General features: G+C 33.6%; 1 protein-coding gene and 1 long non-coding RNA gene across 6 annotated transcripts in view; one reads left to right on the top strand and one right to left on the bottom strand.

Annotated features, from left to right (window-relative positions):
- Positions 1–17,080, top strand: part of LOC143198754 (serine/threonine-protein phosphatase 2B catalytic subunit 3) — a 252,955-nt gene that overhangs the window by 61,104 nt on the left and 174,771 nt on the right. The window lies entirely within an intron of this gene.
- LOC143198760 (uncharacterized) lies at positions 5,882–9,305 on the bottom strand. The gene is made up of 2 exons (XR_013006283.1): positions 6,683–9,305; positions 5,882–6,612 (listed from the first exon to the last, which is right to left on the bottom strand). It is a non-coding gene; the product is annotated as an uncharacterized LOC143198760 (long non-coding RNA).

Raw genomic sequence — 17,080 nt, 5'->3', positions numbered from 1 at the left:
CCTATTAGTTGTGAATTTTTTTGGTTTTATTTTTTAAATATATGGACGTTCTCTTGGCAATCATATTGAAAAAAATGTTAAATATGCTGACAAATATTAGGTGTATATCATAGATTAAAAGACACTTTCCCATTTATAAAATGATTTGTGATTGAAACTTGGCCAACTATTTATTTTGCATTGCAAGAAAGTCAACAATACAAATTCTCTACCGAAATATTCTTATATAAAATGTTAACAATGTTTGTGTGTTTTCTTGATATTGAATTTAATGTCATTTCATATAATTAGCGATAAAATGAATTCGTCTGATATATGTCAATTACTATTTGTTTACCTGAAAACGTTTGATTTTATGCCAACTATTCAACATACTTTTTCGATATACTGTGTTTCTTTTTCTGAAATTTACTTTATGATGCTATCCGATCAGAGCGTGGCAGTATTTATGTTTTAGCTTATTGTTTTACATTTAGTCGTATTGTTATAAATATGATGGCATTTGCAGGAACAGATCATTTCTAAATTTATATATTATTGCTATGGGTAATGGCTTTGTTGGTACTTCGGATCTGTTCTACTTTGTATTCGTTTTATTTTTTTAATTGAAAGTTTGGACGGCTCAGCAATTTAGTTATTTAGAATTGTGTTGTTTATTTGTTGGCTGTAAAACGTTATAGAATAACAGGGCGCGTTGTTTTTTAGTCTATATAATTTAAAAAGCGCTTTTGTACCACATAGTGCTTTAGTGTGTTATTGCTCCAAAAGCAAACTCGTTAGATACGCTGCTACTAGGACTTGGAAGGAACCACTTTCGATGGAATTTACCAAGTGTACCGAAAAATTCGAGAAAAATTACATAATTTTCAAGAAAATAAAAAAATGTGTTATTCAAAGTATTTGTCATTTGATTCTATACATCCCAAGAAAACTGTTTGTCCTTTGAGCAAAACCATTCATCGAGCCATTTTCTAACTTCTTCAAAATTGGCGAAGTACTCCCATGATGAGAAAAGTTGATGGTCGAACGGGGCAAGGTCTGAAGAGTACGTCAGGTGCGATAATATGTCCCATCCAAGTGTTTTCAACGCTTTCTTGACCTGACGCTTTATGAGACGGCGCGTTATCGTGCTGTACAATAACTTTAACATGTCTTCGGGCTCATTATGGATGTTTTTCGATCAATGCATGCTATGTCATCAGGTTTCAATAATTTGTAATACACCGCGCCACTCTGGTCCCGCCAAACACAGAGCATTGTCTTGCGATTTGGTCTTAAAGTCAATCGGCCAGCTTCGCCAGAAGTTAACTATGATCTTCTCTGCGCTTAGCTAACTATGATCTCATTTCCACTTTCCACAAAGTTACGAATACATAATAACATAGACGAATTAAACTGGATATAAATGGGTAAAAATAGACCAATTACAATTATTATTTTATGTCGTTATTACTTTCCGAATATTAAAATACGATGAAGTATATTTGAGATCATTATTCTATTCCCTTTTTCATACTGCCATTTGCCAAGTATATAATTGTAAATCATAAATATAAGCTGTGTTATATTTAGATGTTACTGTTAGTTGAATATTTTTTGCTATTCTGTTCACATTTCTCATTCACCAAAACAAACCTAATTATTATCTTTCTAATCACTTGTCGTTGAGAATTCTTAGTACGGTTGATCGTGTTGGAAAATACATAAGACATTTGGAGATATAGAATATAGGACAGATTGCTTGTTAAGTTAAGTTTTGTGCATAATCTGTGAGTTAAATAGAAAGTCGAGACATCATTTAACAATAAAGTAAAAAATAGTCCTTGGCTTTGCCAAATTAAATCTGCCGGGCTTCAATAACTTCACTGTTCAACAGAATAACGTTTCCTGACATATTTGGATCAATGTTTTCCTTTTCCTATGCCACAGCTAAAATAGAGGCATATTATATTTTTCAAATCAGTTACATATAGTTAACATTATAAAAGACTCACAATTTAAATAACAACTGGAAACCGCATCCCTGTAAAACAAATTTCTTGCACATTTCGGTTTGTACTTAGTCTGTGTAAAACGTACACTGCAAACCCTTTTGGTCTTATTTAAGACCTCACAAGAGGTTCCCATCGGATTTTCATTATATATTGCTATAAGCCGTTTCTGGCATAGAGCAGGATGCCTCGGAAAAAGCTTGGCATTCTATTTCAAACGGACTACATCCTGGCACGCAACACCTGAGATGTTTTCAGATGTAAACAAATCATTTTAACTAAAAAAGAACCATAAAAACACAGTTAACAAACTAATAATATTTAACACGTAAGTTTATAAGTTTCTTAAAAAAATGCATCAAATCTCTTTTCGACGCTTTCAACAAAAGCTTTGTCAACAAATTCTTTGTATATAAATGAAACTGTTTCTATATATCTTTCTGTACATTCTTGATTATTTTCATCAAATATATACATACGTACCTTACGATTTCTTATCTTCTAAAACAGTCTTCTGAATATGTCAAATTTAAACTTCTAGCCACCTATCTGCCAATGAAGAAATTAAAACACTGTTTCATATGCGCCCATATATTATTATTATTTACCCATAGATACCCTTCGAAATTCTCAATATTTTGTGAATTAGCTGCGTCCTTTCCTTTCTCAATTTTAATACCGCGCGGATTTCGTACATCTTCGTCTGTTATCACGAATAGAAAAAACAGTTGCAGCGTGCATTGAACTTCAGTAGTCTATCGACTGTTTTAAATGTTTTCAGTCGATAGTTTCCAACACTGAGTAACGTTACAAGAAATAATAATTTTTTTCTTGTTATTAGAAATTCTGCGTATTTTTTTCTCTGGCAATTTCCCGTCGAATTATTTCGGCCAGTGTAGTTAAATCATCTCCGGGCCTGCGAACCGAATTAAATTTGCGAAATGAACCACAGCCAGAAGCTAATAACAATTACAAACCGAGACTAACGTAATCAGACGATTTCGCGTTTCGGATTTTATTTGAGCCTGTTACACAAACCGCTTTTTAATATGCCGACTTATTTGCATAAGCGAAAAATCCGTAGCCGCTCTTTATACACGCGAAAATACTTCCTGCGAAACTGTTCTTCGACGTTGTTAAGTCTCTCTCGTCGCTGTGCTGCCGCTTAGTTCTACTTTATTAATGTCGTTTTTTTTTGTTTCAGGTACGAAATTTTCTGGTATAATTGCGAGGAATTTTTGTTCTGAACATTGGTAAATATGATTATGTTTTAATAATTATTTTTTAGAATAATTATCAGAATTTCATATGGGCTATTATTATTAGGAACTAACTAAATTAACGGACCATAATCTATCCAAAGTAGCAGTGAGCTCACGTCATCTCAATATAGTCGCAATGTTGCCGTTGTTCCCAATTAACTCAGGGTTTTAGTTCATTTTGGCTTTGACATATAACAAAATTCTAGTCTAAATAAAATAAGCTGGCTTGGTTGGTGCAGCGGTAAAGACGACAGGGCGGTCCTCCTACTGTTACGATAGTCGTGGGTTCGAATCCTGCTGCAGCATGGTCGTAAATGTTTGTTTGTGATTGTTTAATATTTGTGATTACCCTTGGCAGGAGTGTAAACTCCGAGAAGGAAAATAATCACAGTCACGCCAGTATCCAGGCTGGGTAAGACCGGATGTCTTCTGGGATGATTTCTAAGTTATTACATTTTATCCAAATGTTCATATATATTCTGAACAATTACATATCTATGCACGTACATCTTTTATATAGTTATTCCATATTAATTATATACTTACCTTCAGTTGTTTCCACTGTCATCACCCTGTCTTGGTAATTATCAGCATTGGATCATAACATCACAAGCAAAAAGTTTCATTCGCTCACTGTCACATTCTGCGCCACTATTCAGTCTGTATAACAGAAGTCAGAAGTCAATAATTAAGCTGTTTATTTCCAATCTAACATTGCTTCACAATTCTACCATTTGGCAGTTTCTTATTCTGTGTGTCTGAAGGAGTTCATCCAAAGTCAACGGTTTTATTGTAGAAAATCCTTTCCACATATCCAAATAGTTGTTCCTTGTATATTTTTCTCGACCTGTATGTCTATTGTAGTTATTCTTTGCTATATTCCATAATAATTCGAAAACTTTGAACAGACATAGGTTAAATAGGTTAGAGTTATAACCTCTGATCACTATTGCTCAAGAATTTTGCATAGGTCTGACAACCGGATGACTTATAGATTCATTCGTTTACGTGTTCGAACTAATCAGACAGCATTGTGTCTCTTTTTAACTACGATAAAATGAGAAGGAAAATATTGTCCCATTCTGAAACGAATTTATAAATTGCAATTCTCAAAACATGCCTTTTTATAGTAAACAATCATTTAAAATACCAATTTTATTAATCCATCATGTCAAGTAAAAACTCACACGTCATATATGATAAAAAAATCAATAAGCCTCCTAAAAATACGGATTGGTCTGGTCTTGGAGCTTTACGAGAAAACTTGAAGGGTTGCTATTGTCACTCAAATACGAACCTTTTGGCTAAATGATGTAAAAACCAAGAACAAAGGAAAACGTGGAAACAAAGCAACGCAGGCCTGAAAAAAAGGGCCCTAGTGGATAATTTGATCTGCATGTGTTCCAGAAATTACAGGCACAGAATACGGAATGAGACACGACGATGTAGTTATATAACTACGTCGGATACCCTACGAGAAATTCGAATTGAGTGCGTCTGAAAAAGCTTAACATCTACCTTTGACATTACGGTAATTGACAATAAAATTACTTTGAGAATAAATTTGTGTAAATTATCTACTTCTCCAGCAAATATAAGTTCTTATGTTTGTAATAAAATGTGTCTAGATGTCAGTTAAGTTTGAGTTTAGGTTAAAACTTTTTTATTTTAGTGAAATATTTTTTTTATGATTCAAAGTTTTTTTGTACATACGTCGTCAATATGTTTAGCGTATTGCCTGTCGCAATTTGTAAATTCGTTTTATCGAATCAGACAATATTTTCCTTCTCATTTTATTCTAGTTAAAAAGAGACAGAATGCTGTCTGATCAGTTCGAACACATAATCGAACCTGTCAAAGTCGTCCGGTTGTCAGATGTATGGAAATTTCTTGAAAGCATTAGTGATAAGAGGTTAGAGTTTTAACTTATAAACTATCCTATGCCTGCATAATTAACTGCAGTTTTTAAATGTACTATAATGTTAAAATAAATTATATTTGATAACATTTTTGTTAAGTTATTTTATTTAGGTTAGAATTGTGTAAAACCTAGAGTTGATTTGGCAACATTGCGACGTTTTGGTGTCACAAATTCAAATGACGTATGTAGAAAATAACTTTGAACAGACTATAAATACAAAATATAATAATACGTTGTTTGTATTGTAAATGGTTAATTCAGTGTGTGTTATTATACAAAGTTTCAAGTTTTCAATCAAGATGATCCATATATAAATCTTATCAACTTGTACCACACTGTTTCTCCGAGATATGATTGCAAAATAGATAAGATATTATATAGGTAATAAATTAATTTTTGGAGGTAGTTATATTTTAGGGAGGGTGCTATAGTCTTTTTTTTAATAAAATAAAAAGCAATAGGTATAATTAAGGTTATATTCTCTCTAGAGACGTGCTGCTATGGCAAAAAGAACTTATTGTTGTTCGAAAAAACGAGACATCTACAATTTTTTTGTAATACCAACTGTTATGGTTTTACTTTGTAGGCTAGAAGAATGTATAGATAAGGCTCATATCAAATCACAAATAAGTAGACTCAGTAAAGCTTCAGATAACTAAAACTGCTATATCTTCGCATATAATTGAAATTTTGAAAAATGTTGTATATTTTTTTTTAATTTCTGGCCTAGCAGCCTTTTAAGAAGTCTTATATCAAAAACCGTTCCAAGCTAGTCATTGTATGTTTAATGTAAGTGGCATCATTGGTCCTTAAATTGCTATATTGCCGTTTGCTTTTCTTATTAGGTGGTGTACTATATGTACTTTATGTTCTTTGAAACTTATGGTTGTAAGTCATATTAGGTATTGTTTTTGTACTATATAATTGGTTCTTGTTCCATTTTTGATTCTGTTGATCGAATAAATAAATAAATGATTTGAAATACTTCACTGTTTAAGATGGAATATTCAAGACTAAATTACTCCACTTGTCAGGTGTTTCTAGGATGAAGGACAATATATCTGCTATGAAATATTAAAAAATAGTATGATGTACAAAACCTAATCGAATGTTATTCTAACTTGTTCCCTTTTCCATGAACTTTTGTTGTTTTTACATTCTTTTGAAATACCTATGACATACCATCTTGAAATACCTATGTCTGTACAACTATTGAAATAACAAATCTCCTTTAATTTTACTATTATATGCTTTTAAAAAGATTTATAGATCCTGTGTTTTATTATAACAGCGTTTGAAGTGATGACTTGTATCCCTTATCTCCCAAAGAGCTGCATATCCCTAAGGTTTCTATGGATACTTTTCGTACTACATTTATATTTGAAGGAATTGTATTAACCTATGTTTATATTAAAAAAACTACTCATCGTTATTATACCTTTCATAAGTTACTCTTGAATAGAAGTAACATCAAGAAATGTAGATACTTTCTTTCATCGTTATTATACCTTTCATAAGTTACTCTTGAATAGAAGTAACATCAAGGAATGTAGGTACTTTCTTTCCTGTGAATCCAAAATTATATAATATATATTTTTCTTTTTTTTTTTGATAGATTTTAATCATAATGTCCATACTAATATTCAGTGCAGCTGTAATATAATAAAAATATTTCCAATAAGAACCCCTGCAATAAGTTGCTTAATATTTACCAATCTAATGAATATTCCTAGTAAGAATGGGCCTCCAGTACTTCATTCCTGTTTTGCAGACATTTAACAAATGAACGACTTCTGCAGGCTGAAATTATCGTCCATATTATATATACTATGGTCTGATATTAAAACGAATTCACAAAAACAGTAGACAATACATTATACATCTTGGTGACGTGAGTTGACTGCCACTTTGGACAGACTGTATATGACCTTAGAAATTATATAATTTTACATTACATAACTGATGGTGTGTTCTTTTGTTGTCTGACAATATTTCAAGCATTGAATAATTAACTATATAAAAAAATATCTTTACATATCCCGAATAATTCAGAAAGCTTGAATGATGTTTCATTGTTCTCCCTCCCACCTCTGTCATCGGTCAACATTAAAAGTGGGCCTGCGTGCTGAAACAGAAAGGAAGAATAATCTGTTTTCGTTGCTGTATCGTCCCGTTATATATCCAGCGCTTGTAGGGAACGCCGTCCTCCATCTGACCCGTCGGGGATGGTTCGCTGGCGTCGCGACGTGCTGCTGATACTCCCCTGCCGCAGATACCCGCAGAACGCTCGGCGACCGATCAATGGCGGGCGGTGGCACGCTCGGCATTCGGTCACGGTCGATGTGGAGGCCGATTCGGCGATCGTCTTCCACACGTTGCGGATACGGTCATGGAATGCTCTCTCCGCTGTCTTCCCGGTCTTAGTACGATCGCACCTGGTTACAATTTCCATTTTAAATCAGAATTGATATTTAAATATATGATGGAGAATATATATAGTTCGTTCAATAAACGAGTGATCTCACGTCATCTAAATTTATGACGCCAAAATGTCACAATTAACTTGAGCTTTAGTTCATATTAGTTTTGACATATAATATAGATTAGAATTTAAATAAAATAATTTTAAGAAAATGTTATCGAATATAATTTATTTTAATATTATGGTACATCTAATTTATATATTATCAAAGGGCTTAACCTACAGTTAATTAAACAGCCACAAAGGTTTGTAGGTTACAGTTTTATTATATTTACGTTGAACTATTTTTCACACTATCTCTGTGCTAGGCACGTTTTTTATGTAATGGTATCCTCTGATGTCCTAATAAATCTAGTTTTACTTTCGGTTTTTCGTTACAGAGTATAATTTGCCTTTTTACGTTTACTTTTCGTTTCTTTCGTTGCCATGTTTAGTTGTCAAGTCATTCTGATATCACAGTATTTCTCCTTTGTTTCTCCTCTTTTTAGTCTGGCTTCTTGAAATATTAATTCATGTAGTGTAGGCATTTCCTAAATTACAGACTTTGTTGATGCACTTGTTGGATTATTTCCACCAGTGTAGGGGTAAATTATCCATAATAATAACTGTTAGTTTCTCCGAGTTCTTTAACATCTGATTTTTAAACCAAAGCTCAGACATAGTATGGTTCATTTCTCAATAGTAGTCGCCGTTTCACTTAAGAGGACAACACTTAAAAGTCTCCCTTGATTTTATTATATGCTTTTATAATTTTTTACAAATTGTATTGTTTTAATAATAATGCCAGTAAGATCCATTAGACCTCTTCGTGGGTTATATTTACACCATTTATATCCGATGTTTCCCAACGTATATGAAGAGTTCTACATATTGATGAATGATGTGGTTGTATATGCCATCTGCACTAACAATTTCCTCTGAAATGATTGTTTTGAATTATGTTTATATTGAAAAAGTACTCACTGTTTTTATAAACTTCATAAATTTATCATAGAGCTAAGTCGAAGATAGAATCGTAGAGAATTAAAGTGATATAATCAAATAGACTACAGGTAATCCTTTCTTAATATATTATGTTCTTAAGAACTTTTCTTAGAATTTAAAGGAAATGATCCCAGTCACGTCAGTATCCAGGCTTGGTAAGGCCGGATGTCTTCAGGGATGATTTCTAACATTATAAGATAGCAGGCAGAGTTGTAACTATAAGAATGGATAGGTGTTCGTTGGATGCTTATTGTGATACATTTCCTCTCGTTATTTATGATTTATAAATTGTATATTTTCCTAAATTTTTTGTTCAACTGATGCCATATAGGCATGGAATGACCACGACGGAGCCACACATCCAAATAGGGAAATTTATCAAAATGTCTCAATTTTTAATGATTGTCGTCATATTTCGTATATTAGATTGATATAATTGTAATGTTTATGAGAATTAACTACTACCGCTCATGTACTTCCTTCGCATTCGCTAGTGCTACAAATTCTTGCATTATAAAATCAGTTATCTCTCGAAAAACAACATCCTAGTCGTCTGGATTTTTTGGTGGAAAACGTAAGATAGATAGCCTGCTGCAGGCTTGAGTGTGACCTAGGGATGTCAGCCGTGGAGAAAAATATCGATATTTTGATACAGCGATGTACCGAATGAACAATTTCAGTATTTCTTTTTAATATATATATATATATATATATATATATATATATATATATATTTATTTATTCTTGAATTATACAATCAGTTATCTCTCGAAAAACAAATGAAAACGTAAGATATATCGATATTCTGATACAGCGATGTACCGAATGAACAATTTCAATATTTCTTTTTAATAGATCGGTAAGTTCTCTTATTCTATAGTTTCCCACCATATATATATATATATATATATATATATATATATATATATATATATATATATATATATATATATATATATATATATATTCAGTATATTGGGTCAATAGAATACTGATATATGACGATAAATAATTGAACAAATATAAATTGGTTTTATTAAATTAGTTGGGACTGAAAAAACACGACCATTTATAGTAGTCGTAATAAAAATTCTCGTACTTGTATTGCAGAACTGTCTTTTTTTTATCTAACTACCGGAAAACGGAATTTTCCAGAGACTCGATGAAATTAATTTTATTTTTATAACCTCATTCCTTCCGTCTTTTATTGGGTTATTTACGACAAAATACTATCGCATCGGGACGCCTTAAAACCTCCCATCGATAAAAATTGGACGCGGGTAAAAAGGAAAACGTACAACCGGATCTCGGCCACAGGGTTCAGACGACAGTCAGAATCGAACGGCCTATGGCCTGCTCATGCGCATTAATTGGAAACCAGCTTGACGTCTTTCACAGATGAATGTAAATAAGTGTATAAGGTGTGAATTGTTAATAAATTATTCTAATATTTGTAGCACTAATTTTATAAATTGCTTTGGAACAGCGGGATATTTATGTTAAATAACCTGAAAACAGGATTTGTTTGATGACTCTACTAAAGGCAATAATGGAAAATTGCTCATATTTGTATAGTTTGTTTGATTTTGCAGGCATTTCAAGAGATTACCAAAAAGTACATGTTAAAATAAAATGTCATGACTTTTTAGGATAGTGTAGGTATAGGATGTAGTTAGTGGAAAGTGCCAAATAAATTGTTAACATAAGATTTGAAGCTTTATGATCTATTACTTCTTTCAGTTTATATAAATAACTAGCGACCCGCCCCGGCTTCGCACGGGTGCAATGCTGATACTAAATTAAATATACTACAGAAAAAATATGAACGTTGTATATAAAAACATAGCGGCCCGCTCCGACTTTGCACGGGCATAAAATATATATGCCTATGTCACTCAATGAAAACATGATTAAAATCGATCCAGTATTTTTGGTTCATTCATTACTGCCCTTGGCCTGCACGCATTAAATTTGGAGTAAAACAATTCCTCTTCCCCTATACTTACTATGAAGATTTCCTGCTATCTTTGGAATATCTAAATTCATACAATTTTTATTACATTACACATTTTTAAACGCAAATTTTAAATTTGTAATATCTCCGAAAATATTTGTTTAATTTACATGCTGTAAGGAACCATATTGATCTATATTAATTGCACACTGTATTTAAGGTACTTAATTCGATAAGGATTAATGCCGTATTGCTTAAAATAGCTTCGTAAATAAACCATTTTCTCACGTAAAAAGTAAACAATAAAAATGGTTAATGTGGGTTATCCCTAAAAGATAAACATATACCATCGCGGACTTTTTTGTAGACCTTTTTATGGTGTACAATACTGTAGTACATTAATTTGATCTAACTCGTAGGGTTAGGCAGCGTTTTTGCTAATTGCTAAATAAGCCTAAAAAAATAGGTTAATTTACGACATCACGTTAGAAACCTCTAAAATTAGCAATGTTGCCTTAGTATATTATGCATGTATTATACATATAAACCTTCCTCTTGAATCACTCCATCTATTGAAAAAAACCGCATCAAAATCCGTTGCGTAGTTTTAAAGATTTAAGCGCATATAGGGATATAGGGACAGAAAAGGCGACTTTGTTTTATACTATGTAGTGATAAATAATGCAGAATAGTTGAAATTATATATCGTGTAACACATTTCGTTGCAATAAAAGGAATAAAATAAACAAAAAAAGTAATCTAAGTATATAAATAAATTATTAGAACAAATACAATATATTTTGGCCGGCTAGGTTTGCGCAGTGGTAAAGGGCGATAGGACGGTCCTCCCTCCTCGACAGACCCTCCTCCTACTGGGCCATAGTAAATTTATCTTTGTGATTATTTTATATTTGTGATTGTCCTAGGCAAGAGTGAAAATGCGACAAGGAAAATGGCCCCAGTCACGCTAGTAACCCGGCTGGGTAAGACCGGATGTTTTTTGGGATGATTTCTAAGTTTGTCACTCGTTTAATGCCGAGGACCGTGGTTTATTAACATAACATAATATTAACCTAAAAGGATACCTGCTTCCATAACTCTCATCTGTAAATAACTCGTAGATATGAAATTTGTCGAGCTTGTTGTTGTTTCTTTATATGTAAAGACGCTTTTGTTGTTTATGATTTATACGCCAAAGGGCAATATTTCTTTCTTCTATGGTTCAAGATAGTTCGGATGCCCTCGACATAATTAGTCGCAATGTTTGAAATATATAAAGAGGTTAGGTTATAATGCACTATTTTAACTACATTAAGTCTACCGATTGGCGAGTGACCAACTAAGAAACCATCTCAAAAGACATCCGGTCTTACCCAGCCTGGTTACCGGCGTGACTGGGATCAATTTTCTTGTCGATTTTTGCGCTCTTACCTAAAGACAATTACAAATGTTAAACACACCATCCTTTCGCATTTTCCACTGCGCCAACCAAGCCGTTTTTTTATTTCTGTATATAATTTTAAGGAAATTTGTTTATATATGAAATCTTTTATAATCTTCTGCATAATCTGTATATACACAGGTCACTTCCTTCACACAACACGTCGGAAAGCAAAAAATATGGTTGTAAGTTAAATGTTGGAGTCAGCAATTGTTCACCCCACATTAGAATCTTCGAAAAGAATTTGGTACTTCTAATTCTTTATATATTTCTTTATATATAATTCTTTATATATTTATAATATTTTAGTACAGTCATCTAGCTTATTAAAGAAAATCATATATATATATATATATATATATATATATATATATATATATATATATATATATATATATATATATATATATATTAATTCGCAGTATACTTAGGGCAGATAAAAGTCAACTTGTAATCAGAAATATGGAAACGACAGAAATAGTAACGACCGAAAATACAAGAAAGCGAAAACAGGCCAAGATGTAATTTTGGAGTTTGACTAATGGTAAGTGTAGCCCGAGGCCTAAACATGAAAAAACATGGAAGGCAAAGGAAATAATAAAGCAAATTAGACATTCCGAAAGGAACAGAGACAAGAACCGGCCGCCTTTCCATCTTCCATTTCTTCCATTATCCGGTTTTTGACTGGATTATTGATTTCGCGTAAGGAGAATGGGAGGCGTCGTCTCGTTTTGGGTCAGTATTCCCACACGAGGAGGATATTTGATCGAAGACGACGGCCAAGGCGTACGTAGCACCGCATAATATATATATATATATATATATATATATATATATATATATATATATATATATATATATATATATATATATATATATCTGATATATCGATATTTTGTAAGCCTATATATTTCGAAATTTTTTCAAAAACATGAATTTTTATTTTTTCTTATAGTTACTACTTAATGTAAGAACTCCTATAATTCACGTTACCCAGCATCCATGTTATTTTATTATATTTTAATGGATGCTTAAAAAAATCTGTGGTAGGCCGTTTCTGATTACCAATATTGACGTATACCAGAATGTTTTTCTATAAAACAAAAATAAAACCAAGATATTCGATTAGTTATTTCCTTAGTGCTCTGCGGTCATTCGTTAGAACATCGGTCGGGTCCAATATACTTTTTCTGCTGTTTCTTCAAGCAATTATCATTATTTCTGCCTCCCATTATTCCGAACCCAGATAGATGTATATAACCTTTAAATCGTCTTGTTTTGATTGCTGGCTCCGCATGTTATTCGGATAATTATGTTTTTAGATCAAATGTTTGTTTTATGTTGAGAATTTTCGATGTGACATAAGGAAACGAATTTGTTGGTTTAGGTTTAAAATAATAGTGGGACGTTTCCATTAAGGGCACTATCTATGTAAGAGAAAAATTTGTTTTAGTTTGAATATATGACAAGTCAATTGAAAAGTCCCCGGCCCGACACATAGATGGCGCTACTAGAATTAAATCCATATGTTTTTTAGTTAGCCCTAACCTTCAAAAGATGCCTGTATAAATTTGACAGCTGTCGGATCATTAGTTTGTGAATTGTAACATTTTGAGTGAAGCAACTTTTGTTATTTTGTGAAAAAAATTGATAAAAATGAATTTCGCGTGATAAAATATTGCTTTTTGAAGGGAAAAAATACAGTTGAAGCAAAAACTTGGCTTGATGCCGAGTTTCCGGACAATGCCCCAGGAAAATCAACCATCAAGCATTGGTATGCTACGTTTAGACGTGGTGAAATAAGCACCGAAGACGGTGAACGCAGTCGACGGCCAAAAGAGGTCATTACCGACGAAAACATGAAAAAATCCACAAAACGATTTTAAAAGACCGTACATTGAAAGGGAATGAAATTGCAGACACTCTAAAGATATCAACTGAACGTGTACATCATATTGTTCACGAATATTTGTGTATGAGAAAGCTCTGTGCAAAGTGGGTGCCGCGCGAGCTCACTTTTGACCAAAAACAACGACGAGTTGATCATTCGGAGCAATGTTTGAAGATGATCAAGCGAAATAAACCCAAGTTTTTGCGTCGATATGTGACAATGGATGAAACATGGCTCAGTCATTTCACTCTGAAATCCATTGCATACTATGAGCACTCCGAACTCCGAAGCGTAATAAAATGCAACAGTCGACTGGCAAGGTTATGGTGTCTGTGTTGGGATGCGCATGAAATGATTTTCATTTATTACCTTGAAAAAGGAAGGACCATCAACAGCCACTATTAATAGCGTTTTTGGACCCTTTGAAGGATGTTATTGTCGAAAAACGGCCGCATTTGAAGAAAAAGAAAGTGCTGCTTCACCAAGACAATACACCGTGTCAGAAATCCATGAATTGGGCTTCGAATTGGTTTCTCATTCACCATATTCTCCAGATCTGGCCCCCAGCGACTATTTCCTGTTCTCAGCTCTCAAAAGAATACTCGCTGGGAAAAAAATTTCGTCGAATGAAGAGATGGTCGTCGGAACTGAGGCCCATTTTGAAGCAAAGGACAAATCGTACTACAAAAATGGTATCGAAGTGTATCAGTGTATTGAAGGGAATTATGTTCGATAAAATAAACTAATTTTACCAAAAAATTCTCTTTTACTATGGTAGGCCGGGGACTTTTCAATTAATCTGTTAACTATACAATTTTTAAAATCTGGGGTTATACTATTTTGCAGTCTTGAAACGTAGACTTTTTCCAGAATTGCTTTTCTAGATATATTCATAAAATAAAGAGTTACATTAATGTGTTTCTAAGTTTGATTATTTGATAATTTTAGTGGGTTCCTAATTTATGTTTTGATGTCGGTTCAATTTTTTTGTTAAATTTTTTTTATTTTTCTCTTTTAATTCCTCTTTTATTTGTTCAATAAATTACGCAGTTATTTTATATAATATTAAAATGGGCAGGCCATGTAAAGATTCAGGTCATCCAATAATAGGAATAGAGAATCAACGATTGAATATATTAGCGATTCAGTCCCCGGGGTCCGCTACCCAGTTTTGGTAATTTAACAAATATTCTAACTAAACAACAACAAAAATTTATTGTACCCACTGGGAATCGAACCCGCGACCCTCGTTTTGAGTTAAACCCTTTAACCATTACGCCATAGAAGCACTTGTCTACAATATTTCTACGAGGTCTTATATCCTACAGTTAGTGCTCAAAAAGAATTTTGAAAATCGGCCCAATTGACGATATCAATTTTAGATTGAAACAGTGATTTTTTTTAAATGTATGTGTCTGTATTTTGTGAATAAAATGACATGCAAATATTGTGAAATCGATCCAATCTAAATCTCAGACGTCTCCTTCCAATTGGACCCAATGTAGCGAGATAATGTTAATATAATTCCTCTTTCCAGTTCCTTTTTTCATGCGAGACGTCTATGGGAGGGCCTTATCTCATAGGGTAGGGGACGTTGACCGATTCAACTAGGAACAACGAGCCCCCGAGGCTTTGAACCTCGCAATTTTCGTAAAAAATAAGACCCCAGGCAATACCGCTGGTTATATCATTGGGCCCAGCGGTCGTCCGTTAGAACGGCGCTCGATCCCGATGTATTTTTGCGGGTTGTCTGTCAAAGGCATTATCATACCGGCATTTCGTTATTTGCAGCGGTCGATGTCTTTCCTTCCTCTTATTATTGAGATATTACCAGTTTATTTTTCGGAAAAAAACGTAGTTTTCAAGAAAATAGAAAAATTTATTTATTCAAAGTATCTTTCAGGCAATTGATGGACGCCATCCCAAAAAAACTGTGTCTTTTGAGCAAAACCATTCATTGACCCATATTCTAACTTCTTCGAAACTGGCGAAGTGCTGCTCTGCAAGCGCGTGTCCCATTGATAAAAGAAGTTGATAGACGAATGAAGCAAGGCCTGGAGAGTATGGCGGGCGCTATAATATGTCCCCAAGTGCTTTCAACTCTTCCTTGATACGTGGTCGTTTCCAGTACGGTGGATGAGGAAGCAATTCAAAGCCCAATTCATGAATGCCCATCGTTTTCACTGACTTGTGACACGGTGCTTTGTTTTGGTGAAGCAGCACTTTCTTTTTCTTCAAATGCGACTGTTTTTTCGCGTAATAGTCGCTGTTGGTGGTCCTTCCTGTTTCAAGGTAGTCAATGAAAATTATTCTATGCGCATCCCAAAATACAGACGCTATACCCTTGCCAGCCGACTGTTGCGTTTCTCCACGCTTTGGAGCGGGTTCATCGTGTGCAGTCCACTCGGATGACTGTCGATAAGACTTCGGTGTGAAATGATGGAGCCATGTTTCATCAATTGTTACATATCGACGCAAAAACTCGGGTTTATTACATTTGATCTTCAAACACTGCTCTGAATCATCAACGCTTCCTTGTTTTTGGTCAAAAATGAGCTCGCGCGGCACCCACTTTGCACAGAACTTTCTCATACCCAAATCTTCTTGAATGATATCATGTACGCATTCAGTTGATATCTTCTATCTTCTATCTATCAGAGTGTCTGCTGTTTCATTCAACTTCTGTTTTGGGTCATTCAAAATAATTTTGTGGATTTTTTAAATGTTTTCGTCGGTGACAACCTCTTTTGAGCATCCATTGCGTTCGCCGTCTTCGGTGCTCATTTCACCACGTCTAAACTTAGCACACCAATCCTTGATGGTTGATTTTCCTGGGGCAGTGTCCGGAAACTCGGCATCATGCCTTGAAAAAGCAATATTTTATGAACACGAGAAATTCCTTTTTATCCATTTTTTCATAATAACAAAAGTTGCTTCACTCAAAATGCTATAATTCATAAACTAATGATCCGACAGCCGTCAAATTTATACACGCATCTTTTGAGGGTTATGGCTAACTAAAAAACATATGGATTTAATTCTAGTAGCGGCATCTATGTGTTAGTTCAGATAATTTCAATTGATCTGTTATAAATTGATCTGTTATAGGTTTATGTTAGAAATATTAGATTTAGTCCTTAGAAACAATATGAAG

The sequence above is a fragment of the Rhynchophorus ferrugineus genome, unplaced genomic scaffold (genome assembly GCF_030347505.1).
Source record: "Rhynchophorus ferrugineus isolate W39M unplaced genomic scaffold, kcgeb_rfMv2 rfM6, whole genome shotgun sequence".
NCBI lineage: Eukaryota > Metazoa > Arthropoda > Insecta > Coleoptera > Curculionidae > Rhynchophorus > Rhynchophorus ferrugineus.
Note: the sequence above shows the minus strand (reverse complement) of the source record. Positions and strands in the feature narration are given on the sequence as shown.